The 15,000-nt window shown below is 38.0% G+C and overlaps 1 protein-coding gene across 1 annotated transcript in view; it reads right to left on the bottom strand.

Annotated features, from left to right (window-relative positions):
• LOC144959238 (uncharacterized) overlaps positions 1–8,952 on the bottom strand; it is an 87,170-nt gene extending 78,218 nt beyond the window's left edge. Inside the window, exon 1 of the mRNA XM_078891779.1 lies at positions 8,833–8,952. The gene's annotated coding sequence lies outside the window, so the exon portion shown is untranslated. The remainder of the gene's footprint in view (positions 1–8,832) is intronic.
• Between the last annotated feature and the right edge of the window lie 6,048 nt (positions 8,953–15,000).

The following is a 15,000-nucleotide window of genomic DNA, read 5'->3' as shown; positions in this document are numbered from 1 at the left end:
TGCCGTCCTCTGCTGTCTTCCGGATAAAGACCGGGCACGGATAAAATACTAAGAATAACTAGAAGAGCCGCTAGACAAACCCATACCAAGCTCGAAAAAATAAAACGGCTGAGGACGGAGTCAGTTTCCAGTGTGTGGTAGCCCTCAGTCTCCGGTGTGGGTTAGCCCTCAGACAAGAAATCACTGATCATTAGGGATGGTGAGAACTGATGTACTTTGAAGAAACAATGACATTTAATATTTTGTCACAAATTCCGTCCTTCAAATAAGGATCGATTAAAATACTTTTATCTTTTCATAAACTCTCTTTCCTGGGACTTCATTAACGATTTCCTTGAGTCCCAGGTTTGAGAAATTTTACCAAGTATTTTTAATCGATTGATATTTGTAGGACGAGTTTTCTGGTCAAAATGTTTTAAATGTTCTTTATTAGAGTACAAGAACAACGTTTTGTGAGTAAAATGACTCATCGGTGCACTACTCACATGGATATTTGAACCGTTACCGGCATGTTACTTCTATTTATACCTCCTGAATCCACAGCAGATTTATCATAATCAACGAGATATAAAAATGTTGTGCATACCCTTTGCTATAACTTCGGGACTGAAAAATCAAGCTCATAGTGCAAATTGTCTGTTAGGAGACATTTTATTAGTACTAACATTCTTATAGCTTTCATAACTTATGACCAGCTAAGTTTAAAAAGTGATATGGGTAACGGGACAAAGATTTCAAAACATACAAATCTCTCCGGTTACAGACCGCGATCAACAAAACATAGCAAAATTTAAGTAGGGCTGCAACCTATATCATGATATTAAGAAAAAACTAGAGCAGTTACATAGCACAAATCCCACTAAAAATGCCCAGCCTCTTAACTATTTCTTTATGATAGAGGCAACAATGTTAACGGCCAGGTACTCATTTTACCCCTGAGAAGATTTGACACCAGCAAACAACTTATAGTCGGCAACCAATCCAGTATGGAATAGTTTTGACCCTGGGGTCGAGTCTGCCGCTGCGCAAAGTGCAAAAGTGACCGTTCTGTGCTAAGATTATTATTGCTTCAGGAAATAACGAGATGCCAACGGCCTGGCATGACTTGAATCGTGGACTTGAAATATGAGCTCTATACATCCATCAATTATAATTGAATGTATCTTACATTTGTTCTGAAACAATTTCTACTCTTTTATTTGTTTTCATGTTGCTGTTCGGCCTTCCCCCTTTTCCCTTTTTAATACATCTGTTGTTATTTTGATATATACTAAAATTTGAATATTGGAGAGATTTTTCACTTGAGTTTAAAACAGATTCTTGACAGGTTACGTCAGTTTAAGGAATGTGACAGATAGAAGGATCTTCTTCAATTCTAAATTTAAATGGTTTCGTTTAAGGAGAAAATTTTTCGTCATTTTAACAATCATATCAATATAATCTGGGAGAAATGTCGATGCGCACGCGTTACCCTCTGAAATTAAGGAAATGAAAGACATTGGATTAATAATATTCGGACGAATTTTGCGTGTGCCACTAAAGAAGTCATAGATGCAACATGACATACAAGCAAGCGGACATCAAGGACGGAAGTTTCATAAGATAACAGGTCATTGCCCTTACAGAACACATTAAAGCAGGCTTTGAAAGAAATCAGCAAACAGGTGCGTGTTTATAGACCTCCCGACCTCTTTTGATAAGGTAGGATGTCAGGGCTTACGCTGAAACTGGCAAAACTCATGAGATGCAAAAATACATGGAATCTGTTCTCTTCTGTCCTAAAGGAACAGAATTATCCACGTCATCTTTGGACACAATACGAGTAAAAACAGGAAACTAAGGAATGGAGTCCTTAAGAGATCTGTTCTGCGAACAATGTCATTTAATGTCTACATTAGCGAGCTGCCAAACATTTCCTCCCTAAGGCTGGGATATATGTACAACTGGACTCTCGATACTCAATGTAAGGTCTTGATCCGTCTCCAGAACACATTCAGTCAAAATAGAAATCCTACTTTCACAAGTGGTATCTGAAGGTAAGCAGTTCAAAAATTGTATCCGCAGCGTTCCATCCATACAGCTGCTGGCTCACCAGAAGACTAAACGTCCTGGTCGGGGACAAGATTCTCCCACATCAGCCTTATTCGAAGATACGCTGGACCGCAGTTTTACCCATAGATAACACAGGACATGGTAGTCTGTGGTTTTACCTATCGGCCCATCTCGTAATTGTTGTCCAGTAGATAAAAAATAACTTGGAGTGCCGACCAGGCACTCTTGAGGACTTCATCCCTGACACTATACTATTCTATTGTGGAGTATTGCGCCTCGCTCAGGGTAGGAGCAAGACCGTTGAGGAGGTAGATGTAAAACTTTGCAAGTCTTTGAAAATAGTGTCGGGAACGCAAGCTACATACACCACTTAAAGAATAGAACCCGATATCCGCCCTCCCGTGTCCGGTGGGAAACAATAACCTGGCGCTGGTTTAACAAAATGAAGAGGGGAACTGGGGAAACCGAGCTCAGGCGCATAATGGACGGTAAGACGTAAACTTTTCGAAATTTGGATGAATGTTGCCAGGCTTTTTAAAAGTAGAAGAGGATAATGATTTAGGTTAAATCAACAGAGATTGAAAACCTGCCTGATGGCACAAACGTTTCATCAGTAGGACTTTCTACATGTCCCAAAGGTACGCCTTGTAGATGTGAACCCGAAACCGCATACCATCTGGTCAAGCGTTGTATTGTAATGAGTCTACCGGACGGGTTCCCGATTGTACACAAAAGTAGCAACACATTTCCCGCCTGAACAGGGGAGGCCTATTTTAAGCTATTCCTGATAAGAGAAACAACCTAAGTATTCCTTTGATTCTCAGAAAAGTAGATAACTTGACCCAAGATAAACATAGATGAGTACCGAAATCAAGAAATTCTTGCAACTCAGAATCTTCTAGAAAGACTATTGCAATTGTGAAAAAACACGAACCAAACCAAAAATGGATGAATAACAATATCTTTGAAATGATGGATAAAACAAGAAAACTAGAACGCAACAACAGTGAATATAAATAAGCTATTAATAGTATAAAACAAGATGGTAAGAGAGCAAAGGAAGATCACATTGAACGTGAATGCCACTAGAGCAATCTAATACCAAATAATTATATCAGTCAGTACAAGATCTAAGTGGAAAACTACCAATCATGGCAAGAAAATGCACTAAAGACGCAAACTGTAATATACTCATCGACAATAACGGAATTTTGAAACGTTGGGAAGTAAACATTTTAAAAGATCTTTACAAGGATGCCAAACAGGCGCGTGCCTCTAATGTAAACAAAGGTCTCCAGCTGCTAAGAAGAAGAGGAAACTGCTTCCAAAGAGCAGAACAAAGGGGAAAACGGTACGCAAAGATTATCTCTCAATAGAGTTGATTGACACCCTCGACGACCTGGGAATAGATATCCTTCAAAAGTCTGTAACATTATATATGGACACGATGTCCTGTATAATCTTTTAAAGACAGTATTCATTATAATTGCCAAATAAAAGGAACTATTGATTATAACCTACACAGAACAATCAGCTTAATGAGCCAGGTCACAAAAAAATATATGAATACTGCTTACAAATCGAACGAAGCGCAAGATCTCTCCAGAGATAAGTGACGACCAGAATGGGTTTTTTTTTTGGGTTTTTTTTAATGAAAAGGGTACTGCAACTGCAATTTTTACATTGGAAACAATAATGCAACGGTCAATGAAAAAACAACAAAAAAATCACTAAATATGTATGTGCTTCATTGATTATTTGAAAACGTTTGATTCAGAACAACGCGAAACACTCTTCAAAATCTTAGAGTCAGAGTAGACTGTACAGACCTTCTAATTGTGAAAAACTTATACTGGGATCTAATAGCGTTTGTCAAACTTGGTAACGAAACATCGGAGTTCTTTAACATCGAGAAGGGAGAAAGACAAAGTTGCGTCTTATCACAGGACATTTTAAACATATATTGTGAAATATTCTAAGATATTGAAAACATGAAAGGTGCCGTCGTTTGGGGGGTGGCTGGGGAGCGGATATGAATAGCATGGGATACGCAGGCGATCGTACCCTGATGGCATACTCTCCAAAAAAAACGTGCAGAGAATGTTATTTATACTAGTGAGCAAAAGTGAAGAGATGAGTCTGAAATTAAATGTTTAAAAAATAATTACATAGCGGTCTTTTGTTTGGTTGATTTCTCCCAAAATTATTTGACCACTTTTTATTTTAGTTCACTTTTTCTGTTTCCTACTTTCGATTGCGATAACAGACACTTCGTCTTTGATTAAACTTCTCGTCTTATCTTTCACTTGTTGTCGGCATTCCTTTCTGTTTAATTAAGTAAGATCGTACCATTCTCACATCTTACATTGCTTACCCCAACGTGATGGACAGGCAAATTTTGTAAGACTTAGCAGAGACTTTCTAAACCACTGTTTCCCCGCCTACATTGAACAACGCAGTGTCGTTCAAGTCTTCTCTTTCATGGATTACATCTTGTTTCCTTCTGCTTAGGCTACATTCGCCATACACACTGTTCTTCATTTCAACGACAAGACCAATCTTTTCATGTGGTATAATTTCTTGATTCAAACACCTCACGAAATTTTCGGGCTGGACAGACAAGTATTCGGCCGAAGAAGTGCGGGCAAAGGTGAGAAAGAGAGGAATACTGATAGATACCATCAGAAAGAGGCAGTTACGGTTTCTGGGATGTATGTTAAGAAGAAACAAAAAAAGTTGTAACATCTGGGGTGATCAAACGAAACCTAAGAATGGCCAAAAGTGATTTTATAAACGACGCAGACTTCGTGCGTACCACAGAGGATCGTGATATGTGGACACAGCTGACCGACAACGCGCTCAAGAATACAAGCCGCGATGGATGATGATGAATAGAAAAAACAAACACTCTAGAACTTACACTGAGAACTATAACTAAACTAACAAAACAACTAGAACAAAAATGCTCCGACCTCGCGCTAACCCTAATAGATAAAAGAATAACCCTGAGACTGCTTTGCACTAGCTTTCAAAAGTTCAACGAAAAAACGGTGGCGTATAACAAAAACAATGGTCATGTTCGGAAATTTAAAAATCTTTGACCAATCTATCGCGGGTTGTTCTAAAGTTTTAAAAGCGGTACTGTATATGGACGAATTGAATTAATAAACGTCTGACAAAAGATCCACGGTGAAAATACTAATTTGAACGAGATGCTTGACTGAGGAATTTAAGGAATTTCTCTAAAATTGATATCCATCTTACCAGTGCATTTATTTATTTGGATAGAATGGAAATTCATTCATGATGAACACCTTTTGTATACTCACTAGACGTCTATCTAGAATTACAAACAAGTGCTTGCATGCATTTGGCTGACACCAATGGAATTTTTCTCGGCAAGTTAGTCAGAGAATTAAGTCTGTATCTATGTTATAATTTAAATTAAAACAAAACTTTTATTTCCTTTTTTCTGAACGACTTTGTTAACAATAACAAACGTCACCTTTCAATATAAATAAATCAGAGGTAGTCGACAAATTAATTAGATTAGGTAGTGGTAGTTATCTAAACATGTTACGTTATATTAAAAGATCACTTTTTATATCAAGTCAAGCGCTTCCAAACAATGGGGAGGCCTTCCGAAAGCTCATAGTGCTAAGGGAAACAACTCAAATATTCCCTCAACTAACCATAAGAAAAAATAAAACCTAGAGAGCCTCGCCTTTGGCTTACCAACCTCCGCTGACTGTCCAATTCGCCTTGAGCACGATAAATATTTCTTTTCAAAATCTACATCTGTTTCAAAAACTAGCATCTTTCAACATTCTAAGAAACATTTTGATTTTTCAGAACTTTAGTTCGTTAAAAAATACCGGCCAATCTGACCCGTTGAGTCGAATGAAAACGAAATTTTTAAGGAGCGTTTAAAGGAAATAAGCATTCATGGACTTCCTGTGTTGTTTTTACAGTGTCACGTGACCGTTTTGAGAAATTTGTCGTCTGCTACAAATAATTAGACCGGGGGGGTGGGTAGATATTTTCGTTGAAGCAGGGGGTTGCATGAGGACGAAAGGGAGACGTGTCGCTTGGTGACCTTGGTGCCGTAGAGCATGTCGAGGATGCTCGCATGTGTTCTTAACCCCTTAACAGCGAAGCTAATTTTTTGCTTTCAAATAATAGTTTGCTTTTATCTTTATTATTGTTAATGGAGAATACAGCGTTTCGACCAAGAGAGCAGTCAGACTATCGCAACTCGGACTTCAATTGTCTATAATCGTTTTGCCGTTACTTGTCTTTTGATGAAAGAAGATTTGGTGTTAGGTCAAAGATCGAATTTCGCCGCTAAAAGGTTGCATTGCTACTGGGTTTGCTCACCCCCCCCCTCCTTTTTTTCTTCTTTCTTTTTTTCTTCTTTTTTTTTCAACGTAGTATTGTTGATTTCTATTTCCTTTTTTATGATTAGCAAGTGCCGTAGGAGTCTCACAGGATGCAATTAACCCTTTGCCAGTGACACTGATTTTTTTGTTTTCAAATAATAGTCTTCATTTGTATTATTTTTTAACGCAGAAAAAAAACGTTTCCACCATAAGAGCAGTAAGAATATTGATAAAAAGCGCCTTGAGCACGTTGGGTGGATATTGCCCTATATAAAAGCTCAAGTTTTTAAATTGTAATTTGTTTTGTTTTTGTTTTTTTTGTCTTTTGATGAAAACGGTAAGATTTTATTTTTGGTCCAAGTAAGATTGATATTCGCCTTTAAAAGGTTAAGTTGTTTTGTTTGTTCAGGGTTTTTTTTTCAAATGCGGATACGCTGCTTCTTCCTTTTTTTTCCTCTACTGGCAAGCTATCGCTGTACTTACCCGCATGTCTTGCATACACAAAAGGATACATCTAGGTCTAAAAACCTTACATCCAGGTCAAAAAATCAGACAACAAGGTCACACATCAAGACATCTTTGTTTCGTTTGTTCCAAGATAGCAAAACAAACCAGACGTCTTGGAGTTCGAAAGAGCTTTCCATAAAATATTTGGTATTTGCAAGACCCCCAGAAACCAATTCCCGATACAGCTCTTGTGCACGGTTACTTATGACCTTGATTTCTTTCGTACCCACCCCCAAAATCCCACTTACTGTTTGTTATAGGCAGAACATAATAAATAGCTGGGCTGCCACATGCGTGACTAAATTGGCCAAAGAGAGAATCTATACTTTGGCATTAGACACCCATTACCTGATGTCTTGGTTTTTAATCCTAGCCTAGTGAGAGAGAAAAAACAAAACAATCATACAAGTATCTGCAATCAGCAGAACGTTTTCATTTTACAATGAGATGGGAAGAGGAAGGGATAACACTATGACAAGAGAGAGAGAGAGAGAGAGAGAGAGAGATAGATAGATAGAGAGAGAGAGAGAGAGAGAGAGAGATGGTCGGGAGATGGGGGGATAGTAAGGGGGAATGGAAAAAGATGAAAGAAACAATGGGTTGCCTGATGACGTAGATCAAAGGATTGTTACAGTGGTGTTCACGGTGCGTACTTCTTGAAATTTTAACCTTTTACAGTGCATGATTTTTTTCTCCAGATTGCTTATGCAGAATAAAACGTTTCCACCAAGAGAGCAGTAGTAAGAGTATATTTCGACTCGGGCTTCAATTAAACTATAAATCGAAAAGCTTGTCTTTGATAACATTAAGACTAAGATCTGGAGTTTGGGGAGTGTAAGATGGAATCTCGCCATTAATGGTTAAATTGTTTTTGATTTTTAAAAAAATAACACACACACACACACACACACACACACACACACACACGAGCGCGCGCGGTCACGACAGCGAGGACCATCTATTGCTTGTGTTGCAACGGTAAACCAGTTTACGTGTACGTTGATCCTGAGGCTAAATGCCCCGTTACCGTGTACGTAGGCACTCCCAAAAAAAAAAAAAAAGAAGACACACACACACATTCACACACACATACACACACCAACACACACACACACACACACACTCATACACACAGAGTCTCGCATCCGCTACGAACTAATTTTGCGCACCAATTTTTACTGCACTTATGCACCAAATTGCATACCTATCTAGGGATACTTTTTTCCGTATCTTTTTCTCAATAAACTTTTTAAAAAACCTTTGTTTTTGTTTTTTGCGACGGCACCATTGAAACAGACGTAAGCTGCCACGATTTCGCGAGGAATGAATCATGAAAAAATTTACGATATAATTTCAAACACAACTTTTGAAATTCATCAAGGATTGTCTAGTACCGTATGTTTTTTGATAGAAAACAAATGCATCTTCAAATCTAAACTGCTTTTGACGGTAAGCGTTAAGTTTTTTTTCTGTCCAAACGAATGATTGGTAAGGATAAAGAAGCTAAGTATTGGTAACCCCGGCGCAGCTCTCTAGTTCCTTTAACTAAACCTTATAGGAAAATCACACACCCCATCACCTTTGCAAAACTTATAACTAACCCTAATAGAAAAAAAAATTCCTCCAACATCGATCTAATAGAATCAAAACAATGGTCAAATTAGGAAATTTTAAACTTTCACAAATCTATCAAGGTTTGTTCTAGAGTTATTAAAATGCTTCTATGTGGTGACAAATTGAGTAAATAAACACATGACAAAAGATCCACAGGTGAAAATACAAATTGAAAGAAATGCTAACGCTATCAGTTTTCAGAAGGTCTCCTAAACATAGAAAAGTTCTCAATATAATACCGATTTGCAGTCTTGGCAATATCATATAAGAATAATCTTACTTTTGTACTGTTTAGTTATGGAGAATTCACTGAGAATCAAACGGTTAATTAAAGATTAAAAGTAAACACTTCTGCCTCCGAAGTAAGATCCTTAACGTATACTGTGTTATTCAATTGATTCTCCTTCCGACATTAGTGATCAAGACAAAAACTTATGACGTCATTTTCATCCATTTTATTAGTTCTCAGAAATAGTTATTTTAATACAGTTGAAAGGAAACCCATTTAACGTGAACATTATTCAAATATTGGCCCCAACATCAGACGGTGACGTAAACAAAATTAAGAAATTTTATCAACATATAAAAAAGGCAATAAAGGAATGTAAATTCAATTAATTTCGTTTAATTAATTGGGGGTTACAATGCTAAGATTAGTAATTAAAGTTGAAAAGATTGTTGCCGCCCACGGCCTAGTAGGTAGCTCAAAATGAAAAAGAGCAAAACTTGACTATGGCAGATCTCAAAACCTTACCTTCTTCTTCCTCTTCTTCTCCTTATCCCTCTCCTTCTTTTGCTTCTCCTCCTTCCCCTTCTCCTACTCTTACTCCGTCTCCGTTTTCGTCTCCTCCTCCTCCTCCTCCTTTCCTTACCTCCTCTCCTTCTCCTCCTCTCCTCTCTCCTTCTCCTCTCCTTCTCTCTTCTTCTCCTCCTTCCCTTCTTCTCTTCTTCTTCTCTCTCTTTTCTTCTCTTCTTCTCTCTTCTTCTTCCTTCTTCTTTTTCTTTCTCTCTTCTTCTTCTCTCTCTCTTCTCTCTTCTTCTCTTCTTCTTCTTCTTCTTCTTCTTCTTCTTCTTCTTCTTCTTCTCTTCTTCTTCTTCTTCTTCTTCTTCTTTCTTCTTCTTCTTCTTCTTCTTCTTCTTCTTCTTCTTCTTCTTCTTATTACTATTATTATTATTATTATTATTATTATTATTATTATTATTATTATTATTATTATTATTATTATTATTATTATTATTATTATTATTATTATTTATTATCATCATCATCATTATTACTATTATTATTAGTAGTAGTATTATTGTTATTATTATTATTAATATTATCATCATCATCATCATCATCATCATCATCATCATCATCATCATCATCATCATCATCATCTTCATTATAATAATAATAGTGAGAATAATAATAGTGTAATATCTTGGTATTATTAATATTATGATTCAAGGGATATAATCCATTGTTTGCATTGTCTTTGTTTTATAAAATATTTTTGTGGTTAGTGCCCTTGCCATTGTACGTTCTCTCTCAAAATCAACAAATCCAGAGCCGGTCGATTTCCAGCTGTTCGTCAATTCATTGGTAATCCTTAACAGTTTTGCGACGAGGCGATCCATCAGCTATAATAAATGATTGCATCATTATTATGAGCATCAAGAGCTCCCAGCAAGCTAAGTATTAATGGTAAAATGGCACTACTTTACCAAATAAAAGAGTTTGAGTCGGGTCAAGAGACGATAAACGATTACCTTGAAAGTCTATGTTTCTACCTAGAAGCCAATCATGTGACTGATGAATCTAAAAAGAGGGCAGTGTGGTTAACATTGATAGGAGCACAGCAATTTAGACTGCTTAAAGATATAGCCTTCCCAGGCAAACCGGCTACGAAATCATTCGACGAACTTTACAATCTACTAAGAAATCACCATGCACCACAACCGCCCAAGTTTCTACAGAGAGCCAAATTCGAAGCCAGAAATAGACAACCAAATGAGACGATTTCCGAATTCGTAGCAAATTTGAGGCATATGAGTGAGTATTGTGAATTCGGCGACTCACTTAGTGACAGGCTGGTAGGCCTAAATATCATTGAAATTCAGCGCAAATTGTTGTTAGACCAAACGCTTACCCTAAACAGAACAATTTTCATTGCTACATCGGTTCTCCAAACCACAGAGGCAGCCCGAACTCTTGCTGCTAATGCCGATTCTTCGATTAATGGAGTAAATGTCACGCATCATCGTACGGCGAAGAATCACCATTCCTATTCTAAAACCAACACCAACAACAGATTTAACAACCCTCAACAAATGTCATCGTTGTCTGGGCCCACATTCACCCCAGCAATGCAAGTTTAAATCAGCAACCTGCTTCAAGTTCAGCAAGGGTGGCCACATTGCAAAGGCGTGTAGATCGTCCAAACCAACCCCTTTGTCTAAGCGGACAGGCGGCCACAATGAGCTTCATCATCAGCGTCATCGTCAGCATTTCGTAGATGTGCAGCTTGACAATTCCGAATCTGTCACAGACACCATGACTACCACAAATGACCCAGAATTCCTATTGTTTTAGATGACAGGATCACCAAATTGTCGTAGTGTCAACACAAAGCCAGTGTCGGTTCCAGTCAACGTAAATGGCGTCAGGGTGACATTCGTGCTTGATACTGGCGCTACACTTCTTGTCATGAACAAGGCCGATTTTGACTTGTGTAGTTCATCAACAAAGACATACACAGGAGGTAGTGTGCCAGTGTTAGGAGAGACGGTTGTGCCAGTTGACTACAATGGACAGAAGTTCAAACCCCCGATTGTCGTTGTCCGAGGAGATGCACCATCATTGCTTGGCAGGAACCGGCTTCAACACATCAAACTGGACTGGAATTCCATATTTTTGGTGAAGTGTGATACTAGTACTAATGCCTCGTTAGAAAAATTGTTGAATGATAACATGCTTGCTTTTTGGGAAAATGGTTTATTGATTGACAGAACAGTCAAATTGGCAATGAAGACGGGTACCGACCGACCCTAGGTATTACAAGGCGCGAGTTCCACCATACAGGCTCAGGGCAAAAATAGAAAATGAAATTGAAAGATTGGAGTCAAATGGCATAATAGAAAAAGTTGAGAGTTCTGATTGGGCAACGCCGATAGTCCCTGTAGTTAAAAGAGATGGCACAGTAAGACCGTGTGGAGATTATAAAATCACAACTAATAAACATCTTGAGAAGAATGGCTACCCGATCTCAAATATCGAGGATATTTCAATGAAATTAGGAAATGGTGAAAAGTTTACTGAACTTTATTTTTCCCATGCATACACACAATTGACATTACATCCTGATTCAAACACGTATACGACCATCAATACCCACAAGAGTCTTGTTTAATACTCTAGATTATGTTTTGGTACATCATCTAGTCCTGGTATTTTTCAAGCTGTTATGGACAGCCACTTTCAGGATATACCAAATGTGTGTGTGTGTGTGTGTGTGTGTGTGTTTTGACAATATATACATTACGGGTAAAGATGACTGAGCACCTTGAAACACTCAATAGAGTTTTGTAGCTGGTCAGAGACATAGGATTAAAGATCAACTGAGAAAAAAGTCAGTTTATGTTACCAGAAATCAATTTCTTGGGATATAGATTGAGCAAGCAATGTTTAAAACCTCAACAGGATAAAATAAAAGCAACCAAAGAGGCACTGAGGCCACAAAATGTGCAACAATTATGAGCATTCTTGGGCATGATGAATTATTATATTACGCCAAATTTATGCATAACTTGTCTGACATTCTAACTATCTTGTTCAAACTATTGCAAAGAAGTGAATCCTGGCGTTGGGACAAAGAGCAAGAGGATGCATTCCTCACTGCTAAGAGTATTTTATCATCTGAGGCAATGCTTGTTCATTATAATCCTTCGTAGAAACTGATTTTGACCTGTGACACATCTCCTTATGGTGTAGGGGCTGTTTTGTCCCACCAAGATGAAGGGGGTGAAACACCAATAGCTTATGTTTTAGAACCCTAAACAGGGCAGAGAAAAATTATTCCCACCCCCAACTGGACCGGGAGGGGGTGAGCATCATATTTGGTGTTAAAAAGTTCTAACAAATATCTATTTGGAAGACCCTTCACCATATTTACGGATCATAAGCCCTTGTTAGGTCTTTTTGGTGAACACAAATCGTAACCAGAGCACGCTTCACCCAGAGTCCAAAGGTGGGCTCTCACACTTGTAGCATACGGCTACAAGCTGCAGTACAAACCTGGTTGTGAGATCAGTGCAGACGCATTAATTTGTTTACCTCTGACTAACCAAACGACTGCATCGAATTATTTTCCAGAAGATACTGAGGCATTGTTTTCTATAATTGATAACTCTATTATTGATTCGCTTGAAGTTGCAAAAGAAATGCAACAAGATGAAACCTTTAGCAAGCCCTATGCATATTGCTTGAATCGTTGGCCTGAAGATACTCATTGTATGCATGAAATTTTAAAAACTTATAAAAACAATCAAAATGAGTTGAGTTTGGAAGAAGGATGCATACTTTGGGGTTCTAGGGTGATCATTCCAAGAAATTTGCAAGATCATCTGCTCGCCTTATTACATGATACTCATACAGGATCATCTAAATGAAAGGGCTAGCGAGGTCATGGTTTTGGTGGCCTCAAATCAATGCAGACATAGAAATATGTGTAAAGCTCTGTTCTACATGTATTAAACATGCTAAGCACCCAGGCAAGGCCCCTTTACAAAATTGGGAGTGGCCTGGTCTTGTATCCACATTGACTACGCAGGTCCTTTTCTAAATAACATGTTTATGACCCTAATCGATGCACACTCTAAATGGTTGGAAGTAAAAAGAATGAGTACAATCACTCCATCAAGCACAATCTCAAAGCTTAACGAAATATTTTCCTATCATGGCTTGCCAGACATTATTGTATCAGACAATGGGCCAAGCTTAGTTTCCAATGAGTTCAGACTGTTTTGTATTGCTAATGTCAATAAGCATATAACTCCTTCTCCTTACCAACCATTTACTAACGGTTTGGCAGAAAGAGCAGTGGGCATATTCAAAACTGCTGTGATTGGAATGGGTGATAAATTTTCACTTGATGACAGATTGAACAGGTTCTTAACAAAATACCGTGCCACACCTCATGCCACTACAGGTGTTGCACCATGTGAGTTACTTTGTGGAAGAAAACTCAATACCCATCTTGATCTTATTCATCCCACAGTACATAAGTCTGTTTTAAAACAACAACAAACACAAAATTCTCATCATGATAAAACTGCCATTGACAGAGAGATAAGTGTAGATGATTCAGTTTATTTCAGAAACTACGGAAGGGGTGATAAGTGGGTACCTGGCCGCATAAAACAATGTACAGGGCCAGTGTCCTATAAAATAAAAAAAAAGTGTTGGGAATGAGTCTCGCAGACATGCTGATCAGATCAAGGTCACATATTCTGAACCAAAAACAAATAATGATGAGAACCCAGTGATTAATCATAACCCAACCCCAGTTGATTCTGCTAATGTTAATACTTATCCCGATAACGTATCACTGGCTCAAACTCAGTGTAATATCCATGACACTTTGACCCCACCGCTGTCAGAACAGCCAATCCGCAGATCAGCTCAAACAATTAAACCTCCAGACAAGTTGAACCTTTCATCATTTCTCGTTTTTGTAAACACTACAATTTATTTCACCATAATTTATATGTTGTTGTGAAAATAAAGTGAACTTGGAAAGTTTTCTATTGTTATGTTGTTATCGTCTGTTTTACTTTCACGTTCATTATGTTAATGACTATGGCTCTTGCACAAATGTTATTGTGATTCGTATGTGCAAGCCACTCAATTAAGTAACTTGATTCATTAATCCATTATATGGTTAATAGGTTAAGAACTTGAGGGTGAGAGATGTAACATCTTGGTATTATTAATGTTATGATTCAAGGGATATAATCCATTATTTGCATTGTCTTTGTTTTATAAAATAATATTGTGGTTAGTGCCCTTGCCATTGTACTTCCTCTCTCTTCAATAAACAAATCAAGAGCCACTGGCGGGCATCCGGGTCACCAAAAGGTCACCGGTGCTTTAGGTTTTGAGAAGGCAGGTCATCGATGCTTTTAGTATTGAGAAAGCACCGACCTCGACTTTGGTCTCGATGCTTTTTCTCGTCTCGAGAATCTCGGTCATCGATGCTTCTCGTATTGAGTCTCGAGACCTGCGCGCTCGTATACTATTACACTGTACGCCGTGTGCGTTGATGGTGCGGATGTCGGACAGGGAATATGGGGATGGGAAGGGAAAGGGTGTAGGATCGAGTAAGAGCGTTGCCTTTGTGTTGATTTTTTGATTTTTTTTCTCTCTTGTTTGTTTTTTATTTTTATTTTTGTTTTTAACATTTAA

Source organism: Berghia stephanieae, chromosome 13, assembly GCF_034508935.2.
Source record: "Berghia stephanieae isolate SIO BIC M18660-M18661 chromosome 13, UCSD_Bste_1.3, whole genome shotgun sequence".
NCBI lineage: Eukaryota > Metazoa > Mollusca > Gastropoda > Nudibranchia > Aeolidiidae > Berghia > Berghia stephanieae.
This window is presented reverse-complemented; position numbering and strand designations above follow the sequence as displayed.